The sequence below is a fragment of the Theropithecus gelada genome, chromosome 10 (genome assembly GCF_003255815.1).
Source record: "Theropithecus gelada isolate Dixy chromosome 10, Tgel_1.0, whole genome shotgun sequence".
Lineage (NCBI taxonomy): Eukaryota > Metazoa > Chordata > Mammalia > Primates > Cercopithecidae > Theropithecus > Theropithecus gelada.
In genome coordinates this window covers 48125822-48142475 of record NC_037678.1, presented here as the reverse complement: position 1 = coordinate 48142475, position 16654 = coordinate 48125822, and positions in this window count along the sequence as shown.

Here is a 16654-nt window from a genome sequence, read left to right as displayed (position 1 = left end):
CCATGTGTAGATATCTTCTTTATGTCCTTTCAAAGAATTTTGACTCTACTATTGTAGGGTAAAAAATTTTTTCATTTCATTAATGCTATTTGCTTTTCTTCTTCTTCTTTCTTTCTTTATTTATTTATGTATTTTTGAGACAGGGTCTCACTCTGGTGCCCAGGCTGGAGTGCAGCGGTGTGATCACAGCTCACTACAGCCTCCACCTCCCAGGCTCAAGCAATCCTCCTTCTTTAGTCTCTGGAGTAGCAGGGACTACAGGTGCATGTCTCCATGCTCAGCTAATTATTTTGATTTTTTTTTTTTTTTGGTAGAGGTAGGGTCTTGTTATGTCTCCCAGGTTGATCTTGAATTCCTAGCTTCAAGCAATTCTCATGCAGTGGCCTCCCAAAGTGCTGGAATTGCAAGTGTGAACCTCTGCACCTGGCCTAATTTTTTCTTATTTTAAATTAATCTGAACTTTTTATACAAAATGTAAAGTGTGGAAAAGTATCAATATAAAAATTGGAATAATCTGTAATCTCAACATCAAGATAAAATTTTTTGTGTTTAGTATATAACCTTCAGTCTTTTTTACAATTAGATAAGTATGATGTATTTATTTCATTTTTGGTTTACTTGTTACCATGTTTAAATTTCTGTATTTGTATCTACCCATATACCTAGAGAATTTTGTCTCCATTTTAAAAAGAAGATTAACTCTGGTGGCTAGGACAGGTTCTAGAGTTGTGGGTGATATCAAGATAGCTATTGCAAATAGTTTTGAACTCTCGCCGTTCTTGGCTGTAGAATTGATTCAGTCTTGATGTATTGTAACACATGATGTGATTCAGAGAAACAAAATATGGTTTCCTTTTTTATGAGGGGGAATTTTGAGTGATAAATGTAACAGAAAATGTCTTGGGTAGATGAAGAAAAACAGCAGGGTTGAAGCATTGCATTGATTTTCTGAAAATAAGCATCTTGTATTATTTAAACTTACAGCCTGACCATGTTAAAGATATGACAACTTAAGCCTAAAAATGCTGTAAATTGCATTCTTACAAGGCACATACGCTTTGCTTGCAATATTGCAAGAATGTCAAATAATGTGCTTGAACAATTCTTAGATCAAAATAATTTCATATTATACCTGAGACATTTTATTTCTCCTTGAAATTCAAGACAATGACAATATCATCAGAAAGAATCAAAATAGACCCAATGGGCATTAGGTAAAATAACATGAATGTGGGATTGTACAATGCCTCTCAGGCTTTGTCTAACTCTAAGATGGTTTAAAATTTTTTGACTCGAAAAATCAGTAGTTTGTTGCAATTTCAACAATATTTAATGATATCCACAAATAGCACTAATCAAGAGAATTCAAAATAGTAAATCAAAGTGCATTTTTTTGCCTTGTCTTAAATTAGGGATTGTATACTACTTTTAATTTTCTTGTCTTCTTAAACAAAAATAGAGACAAGGATCTTGCTATGTTGCCCAGGTTAATCTCAAACTCCTGGCCTCAATTGCTGCCTCAGCTTCTCAAAGTGCTGGTATTACAGGTGTAAGCCATTATGCCTGCCCATAGACTATATTTTAAAATTCACACATCACCACAAACTAATAACTTTTATCTATGATGACTTTCATATCTTCAAAGATAAAGAAAAATTACTTAAGTGTCTAGAGGGAAAAAATCAAATTATCTGTAAAGAAATAAAATTCAATGCCTTCTGGGACTTCTAGGAGTGGGGGACTTAAGACAGGGCTTTCCTATTGGTAAAAGATCATTTTTAGGAAGAGATAAAATCACAGCTTTTATATAGATACAAAAATGAACATGTGTTAAATATTTTACTTTACTCAAGTAAGGATCCAGGCTGATGTTATAACTGGTTCAAAGGGAAAGTCAAAACAACACAGTTTATCTGGGGTAAAGGAGTGTCAAGATGAATTGCAAACAATGACACAAACTGTTTTCTCCCAGGGTTGGAGGGGAGACAGTCTGGACCTCCACCAGATAAGACATACTTTGCATATTTACTGGTTATCTGCAATTTATAGAGTTGTAAGATAGCTCAAAATCAAGGAATAGAGCTATACTCTGATAACCAAAAAGGGTATGTTATAGATGATGCATAGTCTTCCATGGAAACCCAATTTTTTCATTTCACAATGCCCTCCCCACCTCCTGGTTATGTTGTCTTATCTTTCCTGTTATACCAGCCTTCTGCAAAACTAACCTCCAGAATTCAATGAAATGATGCCTACATGTTTAGAAGGAAAAAAAAGAGAATAAAGCAAGACTATAAGCCCAAACATACTGCTATTACTCTTCAATGGACAGGTACTCCCATGGCAATAACATGTTCCATGAACCCAAGAACTTCAGCTGTTTGGTCCACTACTAGTGACAGATTCTGTTTATTGTTGTCTGATACAATTATTACAGCCCTCTTTAAAATGGAAAAGTACACAAAATAATGAATACAGAATTGAGTACAGAACAAATTTTTATTTAGAGTGAGAAAATAAATCATTTAATAATTCATAAATCATAAAAAATCATAAATCCCAAGTTACAATTTATTTTAAAGTTGATAAAAACCATATGTTACAAAGTCTAGAAACATGGCATATTATTCATTTTTTTGTAGATTATGACTCAAACCTCTGCAGTACCTTTCCTCTACTTTTTTATGGATATAACTTTCAATCATTTCTTCATGTGACAATGATTTTATAACATTTTCTAGAGGGAGAATCAAAAGCAAATTCAGTCTTTCTTCTACTATGATTCATGATCTCTATTTTGAGGGCAGTTTTGTGTGCTGTTCTGTTTGGATCCATGAGACTTCATCAGGACAAAATGTGTCAAATAAGCTGAGATGAGATTTAATATGGTGGCACTCATACTTTGCGGATGGTACACTATAAATTCAAGGGTTCTGAAATTCTGTTTCTCATAATTCTTAACAAAAGAGAAATGAAAATGTGTGGTGCATTTATTGTCACTTATGCTATTTTATCGATTCCTAATAATAGAGATCTTTGTGTCAGGGTTTTCCATAGAGTAGCATCTGACTGTGAACATTCAAATGTCATTTCTCCTCCATGTCCCGTGTACTTTTGGGGTCAGGATCATATCTCTTTTTGATATAATTTCTGTTCTCTCACTCAAGTTGGTCACTTGATTTGATTTTTCTTTCTTCTCCCACTTCTTGAAGTATATTACACTGTCCCTTGTTAATTTAGACTTAAGAGTTCAATGGAATTTTAAATACATAAATGTAATTTCTGCCCAAGGCTAAAGACTGGGCATATTCATGTCATGATGCCAGGATAGTCAACCTAGTAGGCACTGAGAATCTCAATAGGCAATTTCTATGCCAGAACAGTTAGCAAAAAAGTGAACACATCAATAACTATGAATCACTTAAATATATCCCACTAAAACCAAAAATAATGTATCCTAAATTTATCTCTCTCTTAGCCAGATCCAAACAAAATTCATGATTACTCTACCACCATCTGATGAAAAAGAAAGTATAACAAACAGGCAGTTTGTGGGGAGGGAGACAGCTATCCTATGTAATTGTAGTTAAAATGTGTGTCTGTGTGAAGATATTGCTAGTAACCCTCCCTCATTTCCTGCCCTGTTCCCAATGTCTTGCCCTTTACATGAACTAGGCACTTAATAAACCTATGTTTAAGGACTAAATAAATTATTGATAAAAGAAGGATATATTCATGCGAGGTTTTTGTTACACTCAAGAATGGCTAGGACATACAGAAAATACTATTCAGAAGGTTTTTAAGAACTGGTATTCAATTTATTAAGATTATAAATGTAAAAGTAAAATTAGCTCTTTCTTAACCTTTCAGTGAAGTTCACAAATTTATTCTATTTATAAATTCAGTAGATTTTAACCATCACTTTCAAGGGAGCTTTGACAATATTTGGTTCCTTTTACAAGCTTAAACACCCATAACATTTTCAACAGCTTTTATAAATTTAATGTATTTGCTCTCTTTAATGATTTTAAAAGCCTGGCTTAATAAAAACAGCTTTCTGAATATTTACCAAGTCTGTTCATTGACCAATGTTTAAAGTCATAAAAATATCAGTTTTTTTTTTTTTTTTTAGAACTTGGAGTTTTTTTTTTTTTTTTAAATATGCTTTAAGTTCTGGGATACATGTGCAGAACATGCAGGTTTGTTACATAGGTATACACGTGCCATGGTGGTTTGCTACACCCATCAATGTGTCACCTACATTAGGTATTTCTTCTAATGCTATCCCTCCCCTAGCCCCCAACCCCCTGACAGGCCCTGATGTGTGATGTTCCCCTCCCTGTGTCCATGTGTTCTCATTTTTCAACTCCTACTTATGAGTGAGAACATGCGGTGTTTGGTTTTCTGTTCCTGTGTTACTTTGCTGAGTATGATGGTTTCCAGCTTCATCCATATCCCTGCAAAGGACACAAACTCATCCTTTTTTACAGCTGCATAGTATTCCATGGTGTATATGTGCACATTTTCTTTATCCAGTGTATCATTGATGGGCCTTTGGGTTGGTTCCAAATCTTTGCTATTGTGAACAGTGCTGCAATAAACATATATGTGCATGTGTCTTTATAGTAGAATGATTTATAATCCTTTGGGTATATACCCAGTAATGGGATTGCTGGGTCAAATGGTATTTCTGGTTCTAGATCTTTGAGGAATTGTCACACTGTCTTCCACAATGGTTGAACTAATTTACACTCCCACCAACAGTGTAAAAATGTTCCTATTTCTCCACATTGTCTCCGGCATCTGTTGTTTCCTAAAGCAATGGCAACAAAAGCCAAAATTGACAAATGGGATCTCATTAAACTAAAGAACTTCTGCAAGGCAAAAGAAACTATCATCAGAGTGAACAGGCAACCTACAGAATGGGGGAAAATTTTTGCAATCTATCCATCTGACAAAGGCTAATATCCAGAATCTACAAAGAACTTCAACAAATGTATAAGAAAGAAAAAACATCAAAAAGTGGGTGAAGGATATGAACAGACACTTCTCAAAAGAAGACGTTTATGCAGCCAACAAACATATGAAGAAAAGCTCATCATCACTAGTCATTAGAAAAATGCAAATCAATCAAAACCACAATGCAATACCGTCTCACGTTAGTTAGAATGGCGATCATTAAAAATATAAGAATTTTTAAATTTCTTAAAATATTTCCAATGCATACAGTATGTCCACATTTACTATTTACAGAAAAATAGTATTACTATGGTTTTGTTAGTCATAATTTTTATGCTTAAAGTGCAAGAGATGTGTTGCCACTTAAGGAAAATAGTTACCATTCCAATTAACTGAATTTATTCGTGACCAAAGGTTTTATCCAGAACATTAGCAAAAGATTTCCTGGATTTTTACTGGTTATCCTGCCGAGACTCACTGAGCACTGTTTTATAGTTTTCTTTTCCCATTTCTGTAACTTCAGAATGTAGCCAAGTAGTCTATTTTCTCAAATTCAAGTTATACATGTTCACTAATTCATAAGTCTATTCACTAGGCGCTATCTCTCTGTAACTCTTCTAGTTTTTTAAGAAAGTTGGACACTTTATTTGATTTTGCTTTTTCCCCCCCACCTCTTGAAGCATATTACATTGTCCTTTGCTAACTCAGACTTAAGAATTTGATGGAATTTTGAAGGCATAAATATAATTTCTGCCCAAGGATAAAACTTGTCAGTTTTATGGTATTACTTTTTAACATAATATTCTCAAATCTATACAACTGATGGAGATGTTTACAATGATATTCAGTTAAATTTTGTATGCCTCACATGGCCTTTGTCTGGTTTGCATTAAAACTCATGAGGTCATTCTCCTGGCAGAAAAATAAAGGTATGTTTCCTGAAGAAAAATTAGATGCCTTCCTGCTATTCATAAGAAAGCATCAAAGTAAATAATTGCAAGGCCAGGCATGATGGCTCAGACCTATAATCAATCATAGCACTTTGGGAGGCCAAGGTGGGTGGATAGCTTGAGTCCAAGAGTTCAAGACCAGCCTGGCCAACATGGTGAAACCACATCTCTACTAAAAACAAAAATTGGCAGGGCATGGTGGCTTGCACCTGTGGTCCCAGTCACTCAGGAGGCTGAGACTGAGACATGAGAATTGCTTGAACCCAGGAGGTGGAGGTTGCACTCCAGCCTGGGAGACACAGCGAGACTGTGTCTTAAAAAAAAAAAATGAATTTCAGAGAAGGAAAATGATGGTATTGAAAAATTAGTGGTGCTCAAGAGAGATATAAGATATAATTTAATAGTAGGATTTAATTAAATGTTATAATAATAGTGAACAAAAAGAATTTTGAGTTCAAAATTTGAGAACAAGAAGAAAATACAGGAAAAAATGAATAATTTCTGGACTGAAAATCTCAGATTGAGCCTGGCACAGTGGCTCATGCCTGTAATCCCAGCACTTTGGAAGGCAGAGGTGGGTGAATCACTTGAGGTCAGGAGTTTGAGACCAGCCTGGCCAATATGGTGAAACTCCATATCTGCTAAAGATACAAAAATCAACTAGGCATGGTGGTGTGCGGCTGTAGTCCCAGATGCTTGGGAGGCTGAGGCAAGAGAATCCCTTTAACCAGGGAGGCAGACATTGCAGTGAGCACAGATCACACTGCTGCATTCCCGTCTGGGTAACAAAGTGAGACTCTGTCTCAAAACAAAAAAAGAAAAAAAAGGAAAAAAAAAGAAAATCTCAGATTATAGCAACAGATACTAGAAGAGGTAGGCATAAAATGAAGTATACTTAATTTTCCATCATATGTGTTTATATACTTTTAAAACCAAATGGACATGTCAAAAATAATTATTGAAAAAGCAGGTATGATATAAAAGCATCATCATCTTTATCATTATAATTCCGTATCCTATCAGCGAAATCTAGAAAAGAGGTAGGATCAGGATAAATAAAAGTTGCTTAATTTTTCATCTTCTGTAAGAAAGTGAGACTTGAAAAAATTTTGACATGAGCATGAAAAATAGATTAAAACATAGTCATAACATAGAATGAAGTGCCTGGAAAAGATAAATAGGCCAGCGTAGGAGAGGAAGTAAGCCTTTCATCTACTCTTTTGGGTTCAGTCACTAAGGCCTGCAAAATAAACTAACAAAAGACAGATTAACAAGAGGGAAATAAAACAGTTATTTGTGTGTGCAATGCATACATGTGCAAGCAAATTCAGAGACAAGTAAGTCAAAGAGGTAGTTAAAATTTGAGATGTAAATACCATCTTAATAGATAAAGGGGAGGGAGAGAAAGGCACTTATGGAAAAACAATGTCGTTTTGGATTTTCAGGAGAATGAACAGGAAATAAGAACGTTTTTAAAAATATTTGTTTACACGGGAATGAGTGGACTTTCTATCTACTTCAGGGCCATGAAACTCCCCTGGAGAAAGGATTTGGGGTAGGTTTTGTGCAGGTTTTCCCTCCTGGGACTAGATCTGCTCTAAAGAAGAATTCATGGCAGCCTTGCTTCCCAGAAGTTGCTGCTTTTATTTACATAAGAGAAGAAGCTCCTAGGTGACTTTTCCTTTTTCTGCGTTTGTTGAATCTCAAATGTGTTCAGGCTTATTTAATCTTTATGCCATCTCTGGGGATCCAAGTGGGTCCCTGTCAAAGTGTTAACTGCTGACTCCCTAAGGAGGTCATCAAAATAACCTATAGCTCAAGAAGAGTCAAGTTTGTTGACTGCAGTAAGAGAAGACAGTCTCAGTAGCATCTGTAAAGAGGAAACTTAAACGTGGGATATATCTAAATGATATCGAGAAAGTGGAATATCTGTGGGGTCTTGGTGTTCTGATTTAAGGTAAGTCTTGCTATGCGGGTGCCTGACTGGAATTTAGGAGTCTGTGATATAACAATGAAGAACTGATGGATGTGGAGAGGCAATTTTGAGGTGAATCTTCAAAAAATGGACAATCATTGGATGAAACCACTTGAGCAATCCACGTTTTAATAGCAAGATGGGGCACTTGTTCCTTGTTCTGAAGAGAGCAAGGTAAATAGTCTATTGTTCAGATAATGGATTTTCAGGAAGTTCCTGAAACAAACAATAAAGTTATGTGCAACTTCATTTTTTCTGGGCAAGAATTTCATGCTTAGAATTATAATGCATAATAAAATCATGTTAACATGAACAGTAAGTTGTATGGATGTAGCTGGTATCAGTAGTAAGCAACTTTTTTTAACATCAGTATAATTAAAAATTAAAAAGGAAAATGTGCCTTTAATAGAAAAAAGGAGAAAGATGAAATGTAAAATGAGCATAAAAGTAGAAAGAAAAAATTAGGAGGGCAGCAGAAAGACCAAATACACCAATCAATGTTAAAAATGGATTAAACTATCCAGTGAAAAGATACATTAAAATTATACACTAATTGAAGGAGAACATACTATAAAAATGATACCTAGGGATTGAAAATAAAGGATGGATTTGCCAGGTTATCAGAAAAACATTAAGAGGAAAAATTAATTTTAAAAAGCAGAATTCAAAGCAAAAATTATTAACGTTGCAAAGGAAGTTGGTTTTATTTTGGTGTTACACCACTGAGTAGAAATATAGAGTTATGTAGCTTTATGCATGAAATAAAAAAATCAAAATACATATATCAAAAAGTGTTGGAGTGGGAGTATGTGGGAGGAAGAGGAATTAAGGATGAGTATGGGCTGAGTGCAGTGGCTCACGCCTGTATTCCTAGCACTTTGGGAAGCCAAGGTGGGTGGATCGCATAAGCCCAGGAGTTCAAGACCAGCTGCGCAACATGGCGAAACACCATCTCTATTAAAAATTCAAAAAAAGTTATCTGGGCATAGTGACGCACACCTGTAGTTCCAGCTACTCATGAGGCTGAGGTCCAAGGATCACCTGAGTCTGGGAGGTCAAAGCTTCAGTGAGCCGTGATTGCACCACCACACTCTAGCCTGGGTGATAGAATGAGACCCTGTCTCAAAAAAAAAAAAAAAAAAAATGAGTATGTGGTTTGGGTCTAAAGCACTAAGAGATGTCAATTATTGAGTGAATGACTTAAGAGGCGGGTAGAGAATGGCTGACTAAATTTGGGGAGAAAAGGGAAAGGTAAGTTTGGAGGAGGCTTAGAAGGTATCAGAAGATGGCCTCCGAAATCAAATGTGAGAAAACAAAGTTAAAAAGGATGTCATTCTGAACATCACTGAGAGTTGTTTGGTTCAAGGAGAGAAAGCATATGCAAGAATCCAGGATTCCTGACAAATACACTGGTATTTAGACCCAGACAGCAAACAGTTACAGATCTCCAGTAGAGGGGCAAAAGCGCATTACCTTTCAGCATCTATTGTGAGGTTCCTGGATGATACTCCTATAGCCAAAGACAGACTAACAAGAGAAAAGCATAACAAATTTATTTCATATAAGTTTATATGATATGAGAGCCTTCAGAAATGAAGATCCAAAGAAACAAAGGAAACTATTTTGAGGAAGAGTGGCAGTTTTAGGGAAGTGTGTTTGTATCAAAGTGGGTGGAATCTAATGGTAATAAACTCAGGGAACTTAGAAAGCCCTGATTTCTTTCTTTCTTTCTTTTTTTATTTTTTTGAGATGGAGTCTTGTTCTGTTGCCAGGCTGGAGTGTAGTGGCACAATCTCGGCTTACTGCAACCTCCGCCTCCCAGGTTCAAGTGATTCTCCTGCCTCAGCCTCCCGAGTAGCTGGACTACAGGCGCACACCACTACACCTGGCTAATTTTTGTATTTTTAGTAGAGACGGGGTTTCACCATGTTGGCCAGACTGGTCTCGAACTCCTGACCTTGTGATCCACCCACCTCAGCCTCCCAAAGTGCTGGGATTAGAGGTGTGAGCTACCGCACCCAGCAGCAAGCCCCAATTGTTGAGATTCCTCTTGGCCTATCTCTGTGCCATTCCTTCTCGCCTGGTATAGGGCAGGACCCCTTTGGAGTAAGAATCTTCTGTTCTACTTTCAGAAGAAGTAGGTCAGAGGATTCTTTTTAGGGCCTTGGGGGAGAAAAGTGGGAGAAAGTCAGAGTGACCTTCCTGCTTTCGTAGTTTTCCCAATTTCCTTCAGCTTAAAATACACAGTATGCCAAGGTGCCATATTTTGGGATATCCTGTTCTGAGTCCCAACACAAGGATCAGAGAAATGCAAATTCCAATCAGACTGCAAGCTGAGTGGGAGGTGCAGACTTCTGAAGCGCAAAAGAAGAATGAGGACGTTGAATGTAAATTGAATCCAGGGACATGATGCGAGCGACCTGGAAGAGCATCTCTTTGGCTCCTCTGCCGGGTCCGTGACATGGAAACTCTAACATGGGGTTCAGGGATGCCGGGAAAGTGGCTGATAAGAATCAGCCAGCACCCTGGGCCTTAGGAACCTCCAGCCTGAGAAACAGACCACCTGTCAAGCTAATGTGAATAACAGTAATCATTGTTTTGTTTTAGCAATTGGTGATGATGGGAACTTCTGAAGCATGAGGACTCATGCCTTGCATGAACTGAGCTGGTACTTACAGGGTATGCCTTGTGGAATCCAGGAAGATTTAGAATCATAGATGTAGCGTGTAGATAGGCAAAGTAGAGTCAAAACTACAGAATTAACATTTTGTTACATATTTAGGCTTTTAAAATCAAAGAATTTAGTCTATTTGAGTGAAAGTTTTTTAACTCCACATACATACACATAAACATACACATACACAAAAGGGTATGTGAAGAATTGATTTAGGCTTCTGACTAAATTGTAATGTTGCTAAGCATTGAGATATTTAAGAAATATTTAGGCTCACATATTTACCCATTTTTAAATACATAAAAGTTATTTGTATTAGGGAAGACTCTATATGCTAAGGTAGACAGTTGAAGTACTAAGGAAATTGAATATATTCCATTTATAAATACAGTTTAAAATGTTTTAAGGTATTGAATTAAGTTTGGAAATGAAAGCAATCAGCCTTCCAAGACTCCCTAGAAGTGATAGGCAGATTTTGCAGAACCAATAAAAGGAATACTATTGCTTTTTAGTAGTTGAAGTTTAAAGGAATAATCAAAACAAAAAACTTTATTTTGAAATGCAGATTTGCAGAAAGTTGCAAAGATAATACAGAAAGGTTCCCTCTATCTTTCACTCAAGTTGCTCTCATTTTTTTTCTTTTGTCACAAGGTTTGTAAATTTGTAAATTCCGTAAGTTGAATATTACCAAAAATAAATGAAAGGAAGCAGAGTTCTGGATATTATTTTTTCCTGTAAACACACAAACACACACTTGCGTACACACATGAGAATGCATACTCAATCCCTCTGAGAACAATGAAAAACCTCATTAACAGTCATTTATATTGGAACATCTGGGCTGAGTTGGAGAGGGCCCAGGGGCATGTAGACAGAGCCGTGGAATAATCGGCAGAGCTCACTGGTCCAGGATGTGCACTTCACAAGGTCCCATGTCGTGACCACCCTTCCTTCTCCACGCAAGGGCTGGAGACATTAACGTCTCTGTGCCAGGCATTCTCCTTGGTGACTGTAAACAATAATGGTGGTGCCTGCCGGCCACCGGGGCTGCTAGAAGGATTTGATGAGCAAGTGCATGGCGAACTCCTGGATCATGCTCAGCACAAAGTATGTATTCGGCATACGTGGGCTGCTATTACCATAAATATGGTTGTGGAACCTGAGAGAGGTGACAAAGATTCACTCTTTGACCAAACTCTAGCCAGAGTCCTCTTGTTTGGGTAGGTAGTTAGGCAGACATGAGCAGGGCAGGAGAGGCCCCCCTTCCCCCCTCCCCCCTGCCCCCCCCACACCCCGTCCAACCCCAGCCCCAACCAGGAATGTCAGGTGCCCATCAGGTGGTGGTCAGGCAGTTGTTAAGCTGTCTCTCTAAAATAACAATTTCTGGTCGGGCGCGGTGGCTCACTCCTGTAATCCCAGCACTTTGGGAGGCCAAGGCGGGCGAATCATGAGGTCAGGAAATTGAGACCATCGTGGCTCACACCGTGAAACCCCGTCTGTACTAAAAATACAAAAAAATTAGCCGGTGTGGTGGCGGGCGCCTGTAGTCCCAGCTACTCAGGAGGCTGAGGCAGGAGAATGGCGTGAACCCGGGAGGCGGAGCTTGCAGTGAGCTGAGATGGCGCCACTGCACTCCAGCCTGGGTGGCAGAGCAAGACTCTGTCTCAAATAAATAAATAAATAAATAAATAACTCGTTGCAACCAGAGCTAGGGAAAGGCAATCTCCCAGGAGACACAAAAACTTGAAACTGGTGATTAGCTTCCTGATAAAATCTCAGGAGTTGGGCGAATAGGCTGAAGGATGCACGCTAAGTGGCGAAATGGTAGAGTCTAACTGGTCTATAACCTTATAGGAACACTCGCCTGGAAAGGGAAAAATGCCTCAAGTGACCATGTACACAATGTCAGTAAACACACTGCGCATGTGGCCCCTCCCCGGTGCTGGCAGGCCCTGCGCATGCGGACAGCCTACCCCAAGGGCAGAAGTAACTCAAGCCCCGGAAGTATGCCAATATATAAAACCTCACGTTAAAGGCCAAGCAGTGCACTTGACTGGCTCAAATCACCTGCTTGGCCCTCTTCCGAGTATACTTTACTTCCTTTCATTCCTGCCCTGAAAATTTTAATAAATTTTCACTCCTGCTCTAAAACTTGCCTCAGTCTCTCACTCTGCCTATGCCCCTTGGTTGAATTCCTTCTTCTGAGGAGGCAAGAATTGAGGTTGCTGCAGACCTGCAGGAGCTGCCATCACTAACACTCTGAGCTCTCTTCTCTACCAGGCCTCAACCGTGGCCTCTACAAATTGCCGACTCTCAGTACAAACCACCTCATCCACTCTTTCTCCCACCTAAAAAGACTTAAACCAACACTAACATCCTTTCTAACAGCTCAAGGTTGTGCTCAAACCATGACCAGAGCCCTTCCTAAAGTGCCTGCCTAGGAAAGCTCCAAGCTACCAGAAAAATGTACTGTCTGTCCTACCCAACACCTGACATAGGCCCCTGACCTTTCTTCCTTATAGTGGTTACTTAAAGGACTTACAACTGTGAATCCTTTCTCTGTCCCTTTGAGATGTATGTGTGTCTCCTTAAATTTAGAAGTGGTTTTCTCAAAGACCTGAAAGTCATTCCTTTGAAAAATGTAATCATCAGGATGGATAGGGTCTCTGCCTCCCAGGCTCCGTGGGAGGACAGAATCCTAATTTCCTCAATTGGCAGCTAACAGACTCAGCCGGCCAAACTGCATTTACATTCAACTCTCTGTCATTTTCACTTCCCTGACCCTACTGTAGCCACCCCCACCTCCCCTCTCTACTCTTCATTCTCCCTTTAAAATGTCCAGTCACCCCCGCACAAATCAAAGTTGAGTTCAGTCCACATTGGACCCTCTTTCTGATTGCAATCATATATTATTTATTAAAATCTGTCCTTACTGCTTTAGTCTCCAGCTTTGTTTATCTTTGACAGAAATCACAGTTCAGAAATGTATTTGGGAAGCCGATGCCTCTAAAAGGCAATGGAATCCTAGAGAATGTATTTAGAATGAGAAAATCTAAGAGCACGTTCACCAAACCCCAAAGCACACCAGCATTTAAGGTATAGAAAAAGGAAGAGAGCCTACATACACAAGCAAACAAAAAAATGAGCAGGAGAAGCTTGAATGAAGGAGGAAAAATGATATTGAAGGAAATCAAAACACTCGACCCTAAAATATGTATATTTTGAGATGGCTGTTCAGGGGGCCAGCAAACAGAAGCAACCTGCAAAGCTGTCTTTTGTGGGGAGATTTGCATCTGTAAAGGATGTGCATTGAGGCAGCCAACCCTTCCCTTGTCCTGATCTAGGGAAGATTAACTGAGAGTCTGACATCTTTAAAGAAGAAACATTTACCATCTATTCTGACAGCTGCTACCTGTTTCGTTTCATTTACACAACAAGGTGGCCTTTGCTAGCCAAGCCTCCTCTTCTCTGCCTCCCATGACCTGCCTTGCCACTATAAATGGTTTACCAACTGATATGGTTTGGTTATGTCCCCACCCAAATCTCATCTTAATTCCCATAATTCCCACGTGTTGTGGGAGGGACCCGGTGGGAGATAATTGAATTATGGGGGTGGTTTCCCCCATACTGTTCTCATGGTAGTGAATAAGTCTCATGAGATCTGATGGTTGTATTTTATTTTATTTTATTTTATTTTATGTATTTATTTTTGAGATCTGATGGTTTTATAAGGGGAAACCCCTTTTGCTTGATTCTCATTCTCTCTTGTCTACCGTCACGTAAGATGTGCCTTTCGCCTTCCACCGTGATCATGAGGCCTCCCCAGCCACGTGGAACGGTGAGTCCGTTAAACCTCTATGTGTTTATAAATTACCCAGTCTTGGGTATGTCTTTATCAGCGGGGTGAAAACAGACTAACACACCAGCATAACCTGTTTTGGGCCATGCTCTGAGCCCCCATTCTTTCTGTAATCTCAAGATGGTTTATAAGTTTCTGAACTCCACAGGAGAGGTGGGGTATTCGCTCTGTGGTTCTCTCCCATGTGCACGTTAATAAATATGTGTGCCTTTTCACCTATTAATCTGCCTTTTGTGGGTTGACTTTTCAGCAAACCTTCAGAGGGTAAAGGGGAAGTTTTCTCTTATCTCCTACAATAGTGTGAAAAGAAAAACTTCAGCCGAATTAAATGTAAAGGAGTTTAATGGAGCAATGAATCATTCGCAAATTGGGCAGCCCCCAGAATCACAGCAGATTCGGAGAGACTCCAGTGCAGCCACATGGTGGAAGAAGATTTACAGACAAAAAAAGAAAAAAAAAAAAAAAAGGAAGTGGTGTACAGAAATCGGAAGTGAGGTACAGAAACAATTGGGTTGGTTACAGCTTATTTATTTATTTATTTATTTGCCTTATTTGAATACAGGTTGAACACTTCGCAGTGTATGAGTAGCTGAAGTGTGGCTGCTGGGATTGGTCAAGGCTCAGCTATTGTCACAGGTGCATACTCCTCAATGAGGTTTTCAATCTTGTCTACCTATTAAGTTCGGTTGCAGTTCATCCACAAGGACTCAAATATAGAAGTACAGAGTCCTTCTTAGGCCATATTTAGTTTGCTTTAACAATAGAAAGCTATGGTCACAAAGGCAGTGGGAATAAAACCGAATGTCCCTAAACAGATTCACCTGTGGACACTTGATCTGTGACCAATGAGACATTGTAGATAAATAAAGAAAGAAAGGTTGCTGCTACAAGCGGTTTCCACATGGATATAAATAAAATTGGATTCCAACCTTCCATGGCACCTCTCTTTCCTAATAAAACAATAATTCCCAATGAATTAAAGACTTACGTAAGGGGGAAAAACTTTAAATTATGGAAGAAGAATACAGGATAATATTTTTATAACATTAGGATACTGAAGAATGTATTAAACAAGGCTCAAAAATGACTATGAAAGAAATGATTGGTAAGTTTGATTTTGATAAAAATTAAAGCCTGTTCATTAAAAGACATCATTAAACAAAAGAGAAAAGATTTTTGTAACACTGTTTTTTTTTTTTGCTTTTTTGAGACAGTCTCACTCTATTACCCAGGCTGGAGTGCAGTGGCAGGATCTCTGCTCTCTGCAACCTCCGCCTCCCAGGTTCAAGTCATTCTCCTGCCCCACCCTCCCAAGTAGCTGGGACTACAGGCGCCCACCACCATGCTCCGCTAATTTTTGTATTTTTAGTAGAGATGGGGTTTTCACCATGTGGCCCAGGCTGGTCTTGAGCTCCTGGACTCAAGTGATCCACCCGCTCTGGCCTCCCAAAATCCTGGGATTACAGGTGTGAGCCACCATGGCTGGCTGAGTTTTGTAACACTTATAAGTGATAAAAAATTTTATCTATAGTAGATTTTACCTATAGTATATATCAATGAAATATTTCTATAAATAACAAAAAATAAATAAATAGAAATATTAGCAAAAGACATGAACTGTATCCCACAGAATATACAACATAATTGGAAAGTATATAAATGACAATGCTCAACCCCTATGGTCACCAGAGAAATGAATATTAAAATCTCATGTTGCTCTCCAGGGGAGAAGAACATCTGGCTAGCAGGATTGCAAAGGTCCGGTTTGGCCTGTGAGGAAAGAGCTAGAAAGTCAGTATGCTAACATCTAGAAAACCACAGAGAAGGAGGTAGAATATGATCACAGAGATAGTTAAGGGTCCTGATCATTAATTTCCACATCTTATAATTTAATCCTTGATTTAAGAGGTCATAAGGATTGATAAAAATAAAAAAATAAGAAAGTTGAGCATATAGTGGTCAAACTAATTTTTAGAGAGGAAAATAAAATGAGAGGAAAGTATAAGATGTTTGAAACAACAAATATTTAATTTAATTCAGGCAACATTTATTAAACATCTGCTAAGTGCCAGACCCTCTGTCAGGGACTGAAAATCCAATGTAAAGAAGGAAACTTTCATTGCCATAGAAGCAGCCACATGCCAGTGAGATACAAAAGCAAGTAATTATCAGTATCATATGCAATGCTCATAACAAAAGCAATGTTTATTTGCAGACTTATCATGCTCAAGGCCCAG